At 40.1% G+C, this 16,579-nt stretch overlaps 1 protein-coding gene across 2 annotated transcripts in view; it reads left to right on the top strand.

The window, feature by feature from the left end:
- znf385c (zinc finger protein 385C) overlaps positions 1-16,579 on the top strand; it is a 191,277-nt gene that overhangs the window by 40,789 nt on the left and 133,909 nt on the right. The window contains exon 1 of one of the 2 annotated variants that reach the window (XM_016994542.2): positions 6,187-6,203. The exons of the other annotated variant lie outside the window; for it this stretch is intronic. The gene's annotated coding sequence lies outside the window, so the exon portion shown is untranslated. Of the gene's footprint in view, positions 1-6,186; positions 6,204-16,579 lie in introns of those variants that run through there. 2 annotated transcript variants of the gene reach the window in all.

Below are 16,579 nucleotides of genomic sequence, written 5' to 3'. Positions count from 1 at the left end.
CCATAAACAACGTTGGCCGGACAGATCATGAAATCCTTTTCTTCCATTGCACAAATGTTTCTTATAATAGGGATTGTTAGAAAGAGAAATAAATCAGTGACAAAATATTTGCTTTTATTACTGCAATTCTACCTTGAAGGGATATGTTTACTTTCCCAATTTTTCTAAATCTAATTTCTTTCCAGATTTTTTCATAATAGTTTTAAAATTTTATAGACATCAGCTTCAAGATAATGTGTTTTCAGAAATATGGTCAGCCTATATCAATGTATATCACCTTGGGCTAAGTATACACATTCCTATAAACTGGCCATATTTCTGGAAATACACTTTCTTGAAGCTGATGTCTATAAAGTACACAGATCTGCAAAGCTAAGGCAGTAAGATCTTTATTGAACAATAGATAGATGGCAATTGTTGGACTATAAGACTTTCAGCAGCAGTGAAAGAATGCAAGATTGCTCAAAATTGACCATCAGTTGAGTTCTGTGTCACAAGAATGTAATTTTTTTAAAAACCATGTTTGTCTACAATTGCTAAATATTTTTCTTAAGCAACATTAATATGTTGAAATACATTTAATCAACATATCAATTCATACCAGTGTGGTGTCTGTGTATCTGTGTGCCTTCAAATCACCTGTCAACTTCTTGTGACCTCATTAATTTCATAGGTTTTTCTTAGGCAAGGAATACTTCACCAGTTCCCTCCTCTGAAATATAGTGGACAGCACCTGGTTTTAGTTGGCAGTCTCCCTTCTAAATACTAATCCAGTCTGGTTCTGCCGAGCTTCCAAGATCAGATGGGATCTGTTACTTTTAGAGCAGGTATGGGCAAACTTCCACTCTCCAGGTGTTTTGGACTTCAACTCTCACAATTCCGAACAGCCTACTGGCTGTTAAGAATTGTGGGAGTTGAAGTCCAAAACATCTGGAGGGCCGAAGTTTGCACATGCCTGCTTTAGAGTATTTAGACCCCTTTTGTATCACTTAAATTAACGTCTATGTCGATCCATATGATCAGCTGTAGGTAGGAGAGATTTAAAGCTAACCTCCCCAATTTGATTGTTATTTCAGATAGTAGTAACTAGTGTTGTACTTTTGTATGGAATTGCTGTTCGTTTTATGTAGCTTCATTCATGTCATCTCATTTGCTTATTTGGTTCCTGCTAACGAAAATGGGCTGCCTATAAGACACTAATTTTCTGCTGGCTAACGATAAACACGAAAATTTTAGTGCCATTGGCGGCAATGGGACATTTTGAGGCTTTCGAGGCTCAACCCCCCCCCCCCCTCGGTTTTTGGGCTAGAGAGGTGAATATTGCCACACACTGAGAGCATTTTGATCCCTTTTAGCCCACCAACTTTTAAAATGTCTGGATCTTCCCCAGCCTATTATTATTATTATTATTATTATTATTATTATTATTATTATTATTAACACCCATTGGCACACATCAGATGTAATGCGGAGACAGTCCTCTGTCAGTACCTGCTTATTATTATGGGGAAGAAACAAAAGCAAGCACGATGACTGTGCGGCTTTCATTTTCGTGTTGCCTCTTGTTTTCTATGAAAATGTCATTTTGTGTAGACGAACGGTCAAAACAAAATGATAGCATGAAGGAAACAAAGGAAAAAACTTGGCGCACATCTCTAGTAATAACATGATGCTGCCTTTTCTTTTTCTAGGAACTTAAATGGAGATGATTTTTTTAAGTGAGGGAAGGTTAGAACTTCTTCCATCTGTACACAATAAATAGCCCAGTCGGGATCAGGTCCACATAGTCTTACTTAAGGGTAAAAATGAAATTTGTCTTGTACTTCTGTTTTCTGCATTTAATGTAGCATTTAATTTTGCCCTCAGTTTCAGCTGGCTGCCTGGGAATTTCCCTCTCCCTGTCTCTGTCCCTCAAGCCACTTTGGATGGCAGGCAGAAATTCCTGTATAGTTATTCTTAACATGCATGTGCTTCATCTGTCCCGAGTTGGCCTGAGTAATACTCTGTCTCCCTCTTTTACCATTGCTTATTAAATGTCCCAGTTTCTATCTCCTCCTTTCACTTTTTCTCTTTGTCCTCAGCTGACCTCAGTCCCTGCCATTGAGTTCAAGGAGCACGAGAAGTTTGCACTTAGTTAACTTAGCAGCAGTTTGAGGAGTGAAGTCTCTTCCCAAGCAAAAGACATTTGCTGTGGCCTTTTCTACCTTGTGTCTTCTTCCTCCTTAATAACTTTTGCCATCTTGACCACATCTGTCCTTATGTACAATTATGTTGTTGTGTGTCTTCAAATCATTGTCAACTTATGGCAACCCTCATGTGAGCTTATCATGAGGGTTTCTGGGGCTTAGGGGATAGAAAACTACTATTCACAGATGTGAACTGTATAACTACTATAACTATAAATTGTAGGGGAGAGGGTAGTAGAAGAAATATAAATGTTTTCCCTTATTCCAGAAATAGTCAGAGTAATATGGACCCAAAGTTTGGAAACTTTGGCTTTTGAGGGTGGGGGACATTATAACTCCCAAAATCTCCCAGACTTATGAAGGTTTCAAGAAATTGTCATCCCATCCAAGCTTTGGTGCAGTTATATCCTACCAGAACAGTTTTGCATTCACAGATTTCAGACTTTCCTTTGATCATACCTGTCCCTTGGCTCTCTGGAGAACTTCTGTTTGGAGAGTTGAATAGTTCTTCTCAGTTCATATATTGTTCAGCTATAAGGATAAAAACCCTTGACCTGCCATTTAACTTTTCAATTTGCAAAAGTGCCTGTATCTTCGGTATATTCTATGACCTCCAGCTTATGACATAGAGAAAGAGAGAGAGGAGGGATATGTATATATTTATTTGGCAGCCTCCACAACATATTTGTCCTTTTGGATTTTTAAATGTGCTGGGTTTATGTTTATATTTGCTCCTTTAGGATTCCTCATTAGTGAAATTGGGGCTTAATCACATTTATTAAGCAACAGAGTACTTGCTGCCTCCAATTTATTAGATGAGTCGGTGGAAATGTGGTGACGGCGGCAGCGTGGGGGGACCTTCCGTATAAACCACATTTGGCAGTCATTTGTAGATGTGTTGCAGAACATAATGTGTTTGCCAATAGATGCTGTTCTCTGTGAATTGAGGCCAAATGTGTCTCTAAGTAGAAAGTGTTTTCTCTCAATCTCTTTCTCTCTCTTGCTGAATAGAGGCAATGGAGGTAATCATGCTCCCTACTAAATAAATGCCTTCCTTCAGTGGCTTTGAGGTTTACAGTGTTCCCTCACTTATCGCGGGTGTTATGTTCCAGGACCACCCACAATGAGTGAAAATCCGTGAAGTAGGGACGCTGAGCTTCTCCTTAAGAAGGAAGTAGAAAGAGGGAGGGAGGGAGGAAGGTAGGGAAGAAGGGAAGAAAGAGGCAGGGGAACATAGTGCCGCCTCCTTTTCCTCCCGCTGCCATTTGGGCTCCTTCTCTGCCCTGCCGCCCGCACCCGACTGAAATCTTTTATGATTTATAATATTATTTTAGTGTTTATTTAAAAAAACAGTGAAACAGCGACTCTGTGAAAATCGAACCGTGAAGTAGTGAGAGAACACTGTATTTGTTTTCCCTGTGTTCAGTAAGATAATGGTTCCATTGGAAGGTGCAGCCACAGAATCCCAGAGTTAGGAGAAATTACTTTTTGGGACTACATATCTGAGAATTCTCTAAATAAACCAACCAGGCCAGGACTGGCAGCGGGATACTGGTAATTATTTTAAGATCTACAGAAGTTGGAAAAGATGATTTTAATTCTTCCTTTGAATGTAGGACCTGTCCTATCATTTGAAAGAATGGACCAACAGCCTCAGGTAGCATATAGTGGGGAGTGGCAGCAGTAACTCATCAACTATAGTTCTGCACTCCCTGATCACCCATACCTCATAGAGAACTACCTGTTTTGTGCACCCTTAACTAGCCTACTGCTCTCAGGTGTGGTACAATACATAGTTCTATTGTCAGTGTTGAAGTAAGATTCAGCTGCCAATCTATTATTATTATTATTAGTAGTTGTTGTAGTAGTAGTAGCATTAGTATGATCATGTTTATTTATATCCTGCTTTTTATCTCCACAAAGGCAACTCAAAGTGGCTTACATTAAAAGCATTTCAATTCAATGTGTTGTCGAAGACTTTCATGGCCGGGATCACAGGGTTGTTGTATGGCTGTATGGCCATGTTCCAGAAGTATTCTCTCCTGACGTTTCGCCCACATCTATGGCAGGCATCCTCAGAGGTTGTGAGGTATACCCCAAAACCTCTGAGGATGCCTGCCGTAGATGTGGGCGAAACGTCAGGAGAGAATACTTCTGGAACATGGCCATACAGCTCGGAAAACATTTCAATTCAATTTTAAATATTAAAACATAATTAAATATCATTAGTACTAAAAACAATTCAGTTAGAAACCATAAAACATATTCAAAACTAAAAACCACAGTAGCACTTAACTTGATCTTAAAAACCTTCTTCTTTAAAAGCTTGCCTCAATAAAAAGACTTTAGCCTGCCACCGGAAAGACAGCAGGGAGGGGGGCATTCTGGCTTCCCTGGGCAGGGACTTCCAGAGTCGAGGGGCATCTACTGAGAAGGCCCTTTCTCTTGTTCTCACCAACCGGACTTGAGATGGAGGTGGGACCGAAGAAGGGCCTCTCCTGAAGATCTCATGGCCTGGGCAGGTTCGTACAAGAATATGTGGTCAGCCAAATAGCTTGGACCTGAGCCAATCCATTCTGCTTTTGTATGTGGTAGAAGGGACAGCAGTACCATCTTTGCCTTGAGGAGCCAAATATCTTGGGATGGCCCTGTCAGGGAAATTGATTTACAACTGGTGCTACATGTACATCAATCCGAATGTCACATGCTGTCGGTTAGTCACGTCTGAATCTAAGGCTCAGAAAAGTTGCTTTTTGGACTACAACTTACAGAACCTCTCAGTGCTGAAACTTGAGAATTGTAGTCCAAAACACACACCCCTTTATCGGGTTTTGTCTGTATCTGTGCTTTGTACTTTACTGTCTTCTAATGAAGAATTTGTGTCCAAGGGTGATTGCAACAAATAACATGGGTGGTTCCCAATGTTCTCTTTCCCCTGATGCTCTCTGGTTTGGGCTGCCAGCCAAGTTGGGTTTCATAGTCATGGACTGGGTAAACTATTCCAATGACTCCACAGTTGGTGGAAATGGTCTGAGCTCAATTACTGTTGGAACCTTTCCTTGGAACTGTGGCCTTGCAGTATGGGAAGTATTAAAGGTGGTTATGAACATGTGCAGAACTGCTCCTCTTCCACGCCAACTAATAATCATATCCCTTTACATTTCAAATTAAGGCAGAGGTGGGGATTTGAGCGCCACATTAGGTTTTCATGAGACCCTAGAACACTGCTCACTGGTGAGCTCCATTTTTTATCTTTTAGTCCCAGAGTGCCTCAGTACCCCCCCCCCCCCCCAAATTCCAGTTAACTACAGAAAAGGCCACCTAGAATGGCCCTCCCATAGTAAAATTAGCTCCCTTCCTCTATAGGTGGGCAATATTTTCAAGGAGAAATGTAGGTGCTTCGGGGCTCAAAGGGGTTTTAATGGCTGCATGCAACCCATGGCACATTTTCTCCACTCCTGGATGAAGAATTTTTTCTTCCTAGACAAAGACAGATGGGATGACCTGTTTCTTTCCATGTCACTCTAGTGGACTTGCTTTTTCTCCTGATGAGTGTCATCTGAGTGTGACCTCAGGCACGGTCTTCAGGGGACAGCGTGAGATGACTTCCCTTCCATCTCTCTCTCGTGGGTCTAATGTCAAGTGCATTCCAGAGCTTTTGGCAAGCTGTGATTGCTACAGTTACAAATGAGCACCAGTTGGCACCTGTTCTGCCATGTAATCAAGTCTAAGGACTGTCCGGATTTTCTTGCAGGCTCTTTACGTCCAAGACTTGCCTTGAAGGAGCGGTGGGAGAACCCTGGCCATTAATTTTTAAGTTAGCAGTATTAGAACCTGCATAGAAGGACCCCTGCTTGATAAGACCAATAATAATAATAGCAATAATCAGGAAATCTTGACTGGATCTTTGCAATTTGTGTGGCAACTAGTCTTCCTTTCTGGGTCTCTTTTATTTGAACAGAGTGCAACAGGCAGCCAATCAAGGGGTGGAAACCATCACGTTTGGCAACGTTCACGGTAAGGTGACTGGTGCATTATACTAAAAGTGCTGAGGAGTGTCCCGATTTCAGGCTTGGAGTGACTCAACTGAGAAGTATGATTTTGACATCCCCTCCAAGCTTGCAATCTTCTTTTGATTTCCTTTTTCTGTTTGATTTTTCTCCTTCAAACTGAAATGATAGAAACTTTGTCAAAGAAGAGCATTGACTCAAAACATAATTTAAGATGATTTGAACAAGAACTTGTTTTTTGTTTTGTTTTTTCATTTTGTGATGCTGGCTGTTTTTTGGTTCGGGTTATTTGGGGGAGGGGGGTTTGTATTTCAAAAGTATATTTTCCCAATTCTGTGCCATACTTATACATTAACAGGACTTTGTTGGGATTAAACCTATTGAACCTTTGCAAATATGCTGTACTAGTATTATCTACTGAGCTGTTTCCACGTGGTTTGAGCAGCATTTGGAGCCTAGAAGAACTTTCTTTAAAGCAGTTCTCCAAGATCAAGCCAAGGACCCATTCAACCTACCATCCTGCTTCAAAATGTGGCCAGTGAATTCCTTCTAGAGAAAACGACAGTTTGGGCATGAGAAAATGTAGGCTGGTGAACTGTGGGCTAGCTAGACAATGCTGTTAGTAGAGTCATTGTTGCTTGACTGATAAAACTCAAAAAATGCTCATTGATGGTTACTCTTCGTCCTGGAGAGAAGTGAATAATGTCAGAATTAGTGTCATACATGATCTTCATAAATTACTTGAATGATGCAATAGAAAGCATGCTTATCAAATTTCATACAATATCAAATTAGGAGTATGGATAGACAAAATGAACAAAATAATAAATATGAGGTGCAACATATAGGCAGGAATAATGAAATATACAAATATAAAGTGAAAGATACCTGGCTTAAAAACAGTACATGTAAAAGGAATTTCAGGAGTTTTGTAGCCCACTGACTTAAACATGAATCAATAGTGTGATGTGTAGCCAATAAATCCCAACACAGTTCTAGGTTGCATCAACAGGAATGAAGTGTCCAAATTAAGGGAAATAGTAGTCCCACTCTATTCTGTTTTTGTCAGAGTCCACTGGAGTACCCAACCTAGTTCTGAGGAGGCAGGTGAGGATGGAGATTGACAAGCTGGGACGTCAAGGGTAACCAAAGTGGTCAAAGTCTAGAAACCAAGCCATTTGAAAAAAAATCCTTGAGAAGTAGGATGTGTTTAACTTAGAGAAGACTGGGAAGTGACATGGTAACCATAGCAAATATTATGTAGTAGATGAGGTGAACATATTTTCATCTAAAGGACAAATGTCTTGAGTGTAAAAAGTATTTGAAAGTGAAATAGACTGTCTTAGAGTGTGATGGACTCTCCTTTATGCAGGTCTTTAAGAAGAAGTTAGATGTATATCTTTTTGGAATTGTTTAGATATATATTCCTGCATGGCCCAGAGCTGGACTAGATGACTCTTGCCACCCATTTCAGCTTTAGGATTCTATGATTCTAACTACAGCTCTTGTCACTGGTCATACTTAGCAGAAAGATACAATGTGACCGCATTTATTTTATTTTGATTTATTTTAATGAGGTTTTTAGACTTTATTGTTTTAATTGTTTAATTAGCTTGTTATATATCTGCATTTTTAAATATGTTTTTATTTGGTTATCTCTGTTATTATTAGGCATGGTCCTGCTTGTAAGCCTCCCCGAGTTCCTTCAGGGAGATGTGGTGGGATATAAAAATGAAGTTGTTGTTATTGTTATTATTATTACTATTACTAGTAGATTCCATTTGACTTGAATGTCATAATAATAGTGACCACATCCATTGTCTTTTTTTAAAGCTGTTCAAGCAGATGGACATTATTACATCTTCACAGAATTATAGAGTTGGAAGGGATCTTATGGATCACCTAGTCCAACTCTCTGTTCAGTGCCACATTTCCAGCTAAAGCAAGTAGTTGTCCAGCCTCTTTTTGAAGACATACAGAAGTAACCACACCATCTCTCTAGGCAACTGGTTTCATTGCCAGACTGCTCTTCCTGTCAAGAAGTCCCTTGTAGTATTGAAATGCTGCTGTGATAACAAATTCTATATGCTGGTTAAGCATATTGGAATAAGCATCTCCTCTGATCTGGCCTAGATTTTCTGCTTATTAGTTTAATTGTCTCACTACATTGTTGGTTTGTTGTTGGGTTGTTTGTTTGTTGTGTTTACATTGCTCCTTTTTCAAATAAATTCAAGGGTCTTGACTGCATAGTTCACTTGACTTGATAAGCTAGGGAGTTGGTGGGAATGACACTGGCTGAGAAAGTACAGCTACGTCAATCCTACTTGCAATAGAAGTGGCTAAGTGAACCAAGGGGGTTTGATCCCAAGGGGGATCTGATTATACAGGGGCGGGAACTGTGTTACTGTCCAGATGTTAGTTAATTGACACTTTCAGCTGTTATAGCCAGTATTGCCAGTGGCAAGCCATGCTGGGAATTACAATTCTGCAATATTCAGAGGACTTCCCATTACAGTTTGCAATGTTATCTCAACTTATGTTCTTTCTCTTTTCTAGCTTGCTTCTCTCCCAATAGTTTATTGTGTCATTGGAATCCCACACTATCCTCCACTCTTACTAAAAAGCTATATGTATCACAACCTGTTGTTTATGAACACTGCACTTTTGGGCTCAAAAGTTTAAAGGAGGATGTTAATGGATTAATATAGAAGAGGGTGAGTAAGCAGTGCTTAGAGTCTAAAAAGCTACAAAGCTGTAAAAATGTGAAGTTGTATTTATATTGCTATAGATCTTGTCCTTTCAGGTACTGCAATTGGACAGGGATATGTATGGGCAATGGACTCTCTGGCCATAGGAAAGTGCTTATAAAAGAATACACATTAATAAAATTGGCACTCTAAGGGTTAATGTTATGCAAATCTGTCTCTCTCCTGCTCAGATCATCTCTCTTTTTCTTTTTCTTTTTCTCTAATACCACTGATTTCTTGAAATGTTTGAGAGGGCACCACAAGAGCCTCTCATCTAAGCTTCCTGAAATCCTCCAAGGCAGGAGATTGCACAACTTCCCTAAGAAACTCAACTCTAAAGAGACTAGAGGCTAAAGGACATGTCAGGGAGATTTTTCTAGTTTTCACCCTTGATCTAACTCTGTCATGCCCCCTTAAATTTCCTAGGAACTGTTGCATACAGTATTCACACCTATCCATTTTTTAGCCCTACCATACCAAACACACATGCACACACTTATTTGCATCTTAGCTCTCTAGATCCCAGTGCCTACTCTAAATTCAGACAGATCAAACTTCTGCTTTACCTTAACTCCGTTTTTTGCCTGGTTAATTCCACCTCTCTAGCATGCAAGTTCCATTTCTCCAAAACTGACTGGATCAGACTCTGGACTGTCATATTTAAAAGGAACAGATATATTTATGTTCTGCTCTCACTGAGGATTACAATCCTGTGTATATATTTGTTTACTGGATTTATTTTACTAGAAGGCATATACCTTCGAATATTTCTCAGACAAAAGTCGGGATACATGTGATCCAGCAATTTCAGGATGTGGTCAAGATGGAAAAATGTATTAGTAATGGAGAAAAGATAAGTTAGGAGAGTCTGTAGCAGTTTACTTTACTTTGAGTGCACTGGGAAGAGAAAGATTCCACCTCTTTGTCTCCTTTCCTTAAATAAGTTGGGTGGACTTATTTTCAAGGATAGGTTCAACCATCTAGGAACATTAGAACAGGTCCTGGGTCAGTTTTGATTTAAAAAGAACATTTGAAAATGAAGTACATCTTATTATTACTGGTTCAGACCTTGTAAGTTTTCATCAAAAATAATGTCATGATACAAATTATATATCCTGTTCAAAAATGAATGGGGAGGGGACCATGTTTGCTCACCTAAACCTTTTGCATTCTCAACCTGCTGTAACACAATTATATCCACAGTCACCACCAGTCTTTAAAAGAAAAACCTTCATTAGGTATCTACCTACCACATCTAAGGAACCTGGAACATCTGAAAAAATATCTTGTATAAATTCATGTGGCTGTAGGTGGTCCTTTAGATATTCAAATTTCACATTATGTAGGGCTTTTGTGTTCAAAGAAGACTAATTGCCATTGAGTACTTAAGAACTTGCATGGTATATGCTGACTGGTATTTGTCAATAACCCAGGAACTAGATTATGGACAAACTGAAACTTGCAAGTAGTTTTCATAGGTAGTTCCACTGAGAAAAGCACTGCAATCATTTTAACATGGAGGTTACATGTGCGTAGATAACACACATGGTTGACTATTCCTATCTAGCACAGCTGCAGTGCCTTTCTCAATGGAACTCATGCACCAGTCATGACTAGTGAAAGGTAAAGGTAAAGGTTTTCTCCTGACATTAAGTCTTGTCATGTCCAACTCTTGGGGTTGGTGCTCATCTCCATTTCTAAGCTGAAGAGCCGCCGTTGTCCATAGAAACCTCTGAAGTCATGTGGCTAACATGATTGAATGAAGCGCCATTATCTTCCTGCCGGAGCAGTACCTATTGATCTACTCACACCCTTGCATGTTTTCAAACTACTGGTTGGCAGAAGGTGGGGTTGACAGCAAGAGCTCACCCTTAAAACAGTTTTATGATTGCTCAAGCAATCTTCAACAATATGGTTTACTTTATAAGCAGCTATATACATGTGTGTCTCTTAATAAATTAAAATAAAAAGAAAATGGAAGAGAATTAGGTATACACTGGCTGCTTGGTTTGCAGAAGGCAGTCTGAAAAATCAGGTTGATCATGGGTTTGTACCAGTGAAGTAAATGACATAGCTGCTGCTGAAACATTATGATGATCAACACCCATAAATGCAGATTAACAAATAGCCCAAATCTTGTCATTCAAAGTTAAACAACCCGTCCTTTGGCCTAAACAGATTCCCAGTAGTAATAGTCAGAGAGGAATGTGTCTTCTGTCCTGCAGCTTTCACAGTGACTCTAATTTACTTGCTTAGCACATGATGTGTCGAGAGCCTGAGGTAAATCCGTCACACAGCAGGGGTGGCAAAGGAGAACGCCAAGTCTTGTGTGGTAGCTGTAACTTAGACTTTATTGAGTGGGATGACACATTTGTCCTCAAGCTGCATTTATCTCCAACCTACACAGGCCAGGCATATTGCCTTCTGGAAGGGATGCAGCCTGAAAGTGCATAAAATTTGAGAAGTGAAAGGGAATCTTATGTTTTCCAAAGCTGTCTTGTAACATTTGATCCTGGGGATGGCCGCCTTTTTATACCAATGGTAATGGAAAATGGCTTCACCCAAGATAGAACTGAGGTATTTCATGGGGAGAACTTGATTACTCCAGGTTTCATGGCCAGTCTACACCTGGGGCTTAATTTGCAGGGAGGGCTCAGCAATTTTCTGTGCCATCGCTTTGTCCCCCTTTTAAAAAAATCTTAAACAAAACACTGCACTTTATGTGAAGGTTTTTTTAATCAGCTTTATTTATTTATTATATTTATATTCTGTGTTTCATCTATTGACCTAAAGACTTCATGTATTAACACTTAATTGTCACAATAATCCTGTAAAATAGTTCAGTTTCAGACTGGTCCAAGGTCACTCAGTGAGTTTGTGCAATTCAGGCTCGATCTACACTGCCAAATAATACAATTTGAACTACCTTATATGGTCAGTATCAACCCATATAATGCAGTTCAGTACTGTTCAAACTTCATTTTATGGCAGTGCTGATCCAGCCTCAGTGGGGACTTGATTCTGGAACTCCAAAATGCTGATTGACACTCGGCCATTACACCAAACTGGCTCTCACTACACTGAAATGGCTCTCAATTCATCTATTATTGATTTGAAATAATAAAATAGTATCCAATTTGCACCAAGAATTTTGTTGGGTTTGAGGCAGAGCCAGGGGGCAAGAGAGGGAGAAAACAAATTGAAGGAATGCTTTCTAATGCCATAGTTACAGCAAACTATTCAGGAAGCTTAAATCATCACAACCTTCTCTGAAGTTGTCAGGTGCCCAGTCCAAGAATAGAAAGGTAGACTAGAAATGGGCTGGAGACAAGTAGACTTGGGCCCCATCTACAATGCTATATATTCCAGTTTCAGAATGCAGATTGACTGCATTGAACTGGATTATATAGCAGTGTAGACTCATATAATCCAGTTCAATGTGGTTCAGTCTGCCACGGTAGCACAGCAGTTTAAACCACTAGCTGCAAGAAAAGCTGCTGACCATAGGTTTAACAGTTCAAAATCATGAGTTAGGGTGAACTCCTGACTGTCAGCCCTAGCTTCTGCCAACCTAGCAGTTCGAAATCATGTAATGTGAGTCAATCAATAGGTACTGTCTTGGCGGGAAGAAAAAGGTGCCCCATGCAGACATGCAGACCGGCAAAACATGATTGGAGATGTCTATGGACAACAGACTCCTCAGAATCAAAACATGGAACAAGAGCACCTCCCCATGGCCAGAGTTGAGCATTGCCTCCAAATGCTGGAAATGAAAAGAGGAAGACCTTTATCTTGTCTGTGTATTATATGTTATTGTGTAAAAGGAATTGAATGTTTGCCTTATATGTGTATTGTAATCCGCTCTGACTCCCTCTGGGGAGAAAAGGGAAATAATAATAATAATAATAATAATAATAATAATAATAATAATAATAATAATGGCAAAGTTCTGGAACACAACACACCAGACATCACAGTTGTGGAAAAGAAAAAGGTTTGGATCATTGATGTCGCCATCGCAGGTGACACTCGCATTGACAAAAAACAACAGGAAAAACTCAGCCGCTATCAGGACCTCAAGATTGAACTTCAAAGACTCTGGCAGAAACCAGTGCAGGTGGTCCTGGTGGTGATGGGCACATTGGGTGCCGTGCCAAAAGATCTCAGCCGGCATTTGGAAACAATAGACATTGACAAAATTACAATCTGCCAACTGCAAAAGGCCACCCTGCTGGGATCTACGCGCATCATCCGAAAATACATCACACAGTCCTAGACACTTGGGAAGTGTTCGACTTGTGATTTTGTGATATGAAATCCAGCATTTCTATCTTGTTTGCTGTGTCATAATATTATTATTTATTTGAGGCTACACTAACCATTATAATGCAGGTCAAACTGGATTGTATGACACTGTAGATTGGGCCTTGGAGGCATAAAAGGAGAACTGAATAGCATCTCACAATAGCAAGTTGCTCGGTGCGTGGGAAGAAAGTAGATTTGGGTCTTTTTTTATTTTTCAGTTTCATCTGAATCGTTCTTGACTTGCCAGGGCAGGACTGGTGTAAAATCTGAGATGACTAGCAACAGGTCTGATTCACAGATGTCTGGTTTGAACCATCTGTCAACTGGCAGATCTTGTGAATTATATCTTCCCTTTACCCTTCTTTGCATCATTAAGATCTTGCTGCAGCATGAAGTTGTCAACCAATGGCGCTGTATTCTACAGGCAATCAGAACAGGGATCTTGGGGAATAACCTCCAAATCCTGCCAGACTGTGATATTTTCTAACTACAATGCACAGAGTTATAACTCTCATTGGTTACAGTGGCGATTAATCTTTTACAGCAAAAGACCCAATGCTCTACGTTGGATTGTATGCTGTGCGTTTCATTCTGCTGTCTCAATCCAGAACTAGTTCTGATCAAGACTATGGCCCCTTTCACACAGCTGAATAAAATCCCACATTTTCTACGTGGAACTGGAATATAAGGCAGTGTGGACTCAGATAACCCAGTTCAAAGCAGATATTGTGGGGTTTTCTGCCTTGATATGGTTGTGGAAAGGCCCTAAGTCACTTGGTTGCCCTTGTGTACAGTATTCTAGGTGTTTCTAGTTAGCATTGTCTTTTGCTACCAATGAATGAGTGTAAGAAAGAGGCATTTCCAATTTTGAGTGTATGGCATTAGGTTGGCTTGACCTGGCCAGAATACATAGTGCTGGGCATTGTGCAAGACAAAACTGAATGATCCTCAGCGATTCCTCCATCTGGAAGCAGCCCAACTGTAAGCGTGGGAGCTCCAGAGCAACAAATCATTTTGCCCCACAGGTGCAGTGGAATCTGAATCTGTGAAGTTAATTAAGAGAGCTTTGACAAGTATTTGCTTGGGTTGGTTTTTAGCAGGCCTGAATCCTTGTTGCGAGGAAAGGAATTGGAGAGCATCTTATTGCTACTTCTAGTGACACATCCGAGGATTGGGTGAATGGGATGCCCAGTCCTTTGACAAAAAAAGTTACAATTAAAATTGAGCACATGCTCTAAATTAGGCTGACTTCTGGTCCCAAAATCTCATTTGCCATTTCTACTGCACGAGGAAGTGAATACTGCTTAAAGAAGGCCTATAACTGAAGGTCTAACACCTTCGGCATTTAGTACAATTGCACTGAACCCATGAGGCAAAGAGGAAAAGTTGCTAACAAGTGGGAAAGAGTTGCTAGGCTTATGCATGCTCTGTATGACTGTGACAAGGGTGACTTGTGTCTTTGAAAAATGAAGCATATGAAATCTTAGCAACAGAGCATTTATCTGTCACCTAGTTTGTCCTAGTGGACCTGGATCTGATCTTTCCATTTGGTCACTGTTTGCTCTGGAAAGGGCTGTCTTGTTTTCATTGTGACCATGTGATATCAGTTGTGGCCATCTTTACAGGGAATAACAGTACTGGTGCCAGATGGTTGGAGGCAGCCAATTAGGAAATTTCAGAAAAGTTTTGCTCCCCATTTTTCATCTTGGAGGAATAAGATTGGACAACCCTTGTAAAATATTGAGAGAACCTGTAGAATCCTGACTACTATCTATGTTATGCTTACAAAAGCCATGTTCATTGTGGTTGCAATGGTTTACTCAACATGCAAGCAGAAGAAGGTATAAACCTCCTGTCTCTCTCTTCAGATCTCTCTCTGTTCTTTGTATGTAGGATGACGGATCAGATGGGCGTCTGCTATACATTGAGGTTCTCCATGTTCATTGTAACCCTGACATGGTGAACCTTGTGAGCATTGTTATAATGCTCCTGTTTTATTTTGTTTTGTTATTGTCTATGTACCTGCTATGTGCTATGTATGTACTTAGTATGTTATATTTAATCAATGATGTTCGGGCACGTCTCCATGTAGCCACCCCGAGTCCCTTCAGGGAGATGGAGGCAGGGTACAAAAATAAAGTTGTTGTTGTTGTTATATTAACCTCTTTATATAGGCTAGGCTCTTTATTTCAGACTTGATGCTATTTGCATATAGGATAATGTAATACACAGAGCTAATGTTCCTTCTATGAGCCCCCGGTGGCGCAGCATGTTAAAGCACTGAGCTGCTGAACTTGCATATTGAAAGGTTGCAAGTTTGAATTCAGGGAGCGGAGTGAGCACCCGCTGTTAGCCCCAGCTTCTGCCAACCTAGCAGTTCGAAAACATGCAAATGTGAGTAAATCAATAGGTACCGCTCCAGTGGAAAGGTGACGGTGCTCCATGCAGTCATGCTGGCCACATGACCTTGGAGGTATCTATGGCTCTTTGGCTTAGAAATGGAAATGAGCACCAACCCCCAGAATAAGACACAACTAGACTTAATGTCAGTGGAAAACCTTAACCTTACCTTTACCCTAATGTTCATTCTACCTAGGTTCTGCCTATTATGATCCTCAGAAAAGGTAACTGGAAATAAAGAGGTGAGTGTAAAGAGCTAATTAAGAAAATGTAATCTGGGCTGTCAGAGGGAGATGGGGGAGGTAAATATACCTGAACAGGTTTAAAGTTTGAGGAATTTAAGTAATGGCTGATAAGTACTTTTATTTCAAAAATATGAATGGGGAAAATGTAAGTGCCTCAATTTTTCATCCAGGCTTCAGCAAACATCCCCAAAGGTGGTTCTGAAATGTTTTACAGTCTATCATCTCAGTTGATTAAACATTTCTTCATGTATAGTTTTCAATACAATTACTTATAGCAAGTTTCAATTTGTGTTACTGTTGTTGTTTTGGGTTGTTTTTTGTTTTGTTTTGTTTTTGCCAGATTGGAGAAGTAAAGGCTAGGGTACTGCAGGACAGTGCAACATATTACTGGGGTTCCCTATCCCAAAAACGAGAAGGATAAAAACCACTGGTACTCTTCAGAAAGAGCTACCTGTCTTCCAGATTTTGCTTCTGACCAGATAGATTTTGAAGGTTGGAAAAAATGCTAATCCTTTTTCAGCAGAAATGAAAACGAGACCAGAGTACACATTTCAAGCAGAAATCCTTCTTTATTGTACTTTCTTCAGGTATCTGTAATAAGAGGTATAGTTTGACCATAGCCAGCTGCTATGCTGTTTTGGGCAATGGGGTTTAAGAAGAATGCTTCTGACAAAATGCCAACATAG

The sequence above is a fragment of the Anolis carolinensis genome, chromosome 6, assembly GCF_035594765.1.
Source record: "Anolis carolinensis isolate JA03-04 chromosome 6, rAnoCar3.1.pri, whole genome shotgun sequence".
NCBI lineage: Eukaryota > Metazoa > Chordata > Lepidosauria > Squamata > Dactyloidae > Anolis > Anolis carolinensis.
This window is presented reverse-complemented; position numbering and strand designations above follow the sequence as displayed.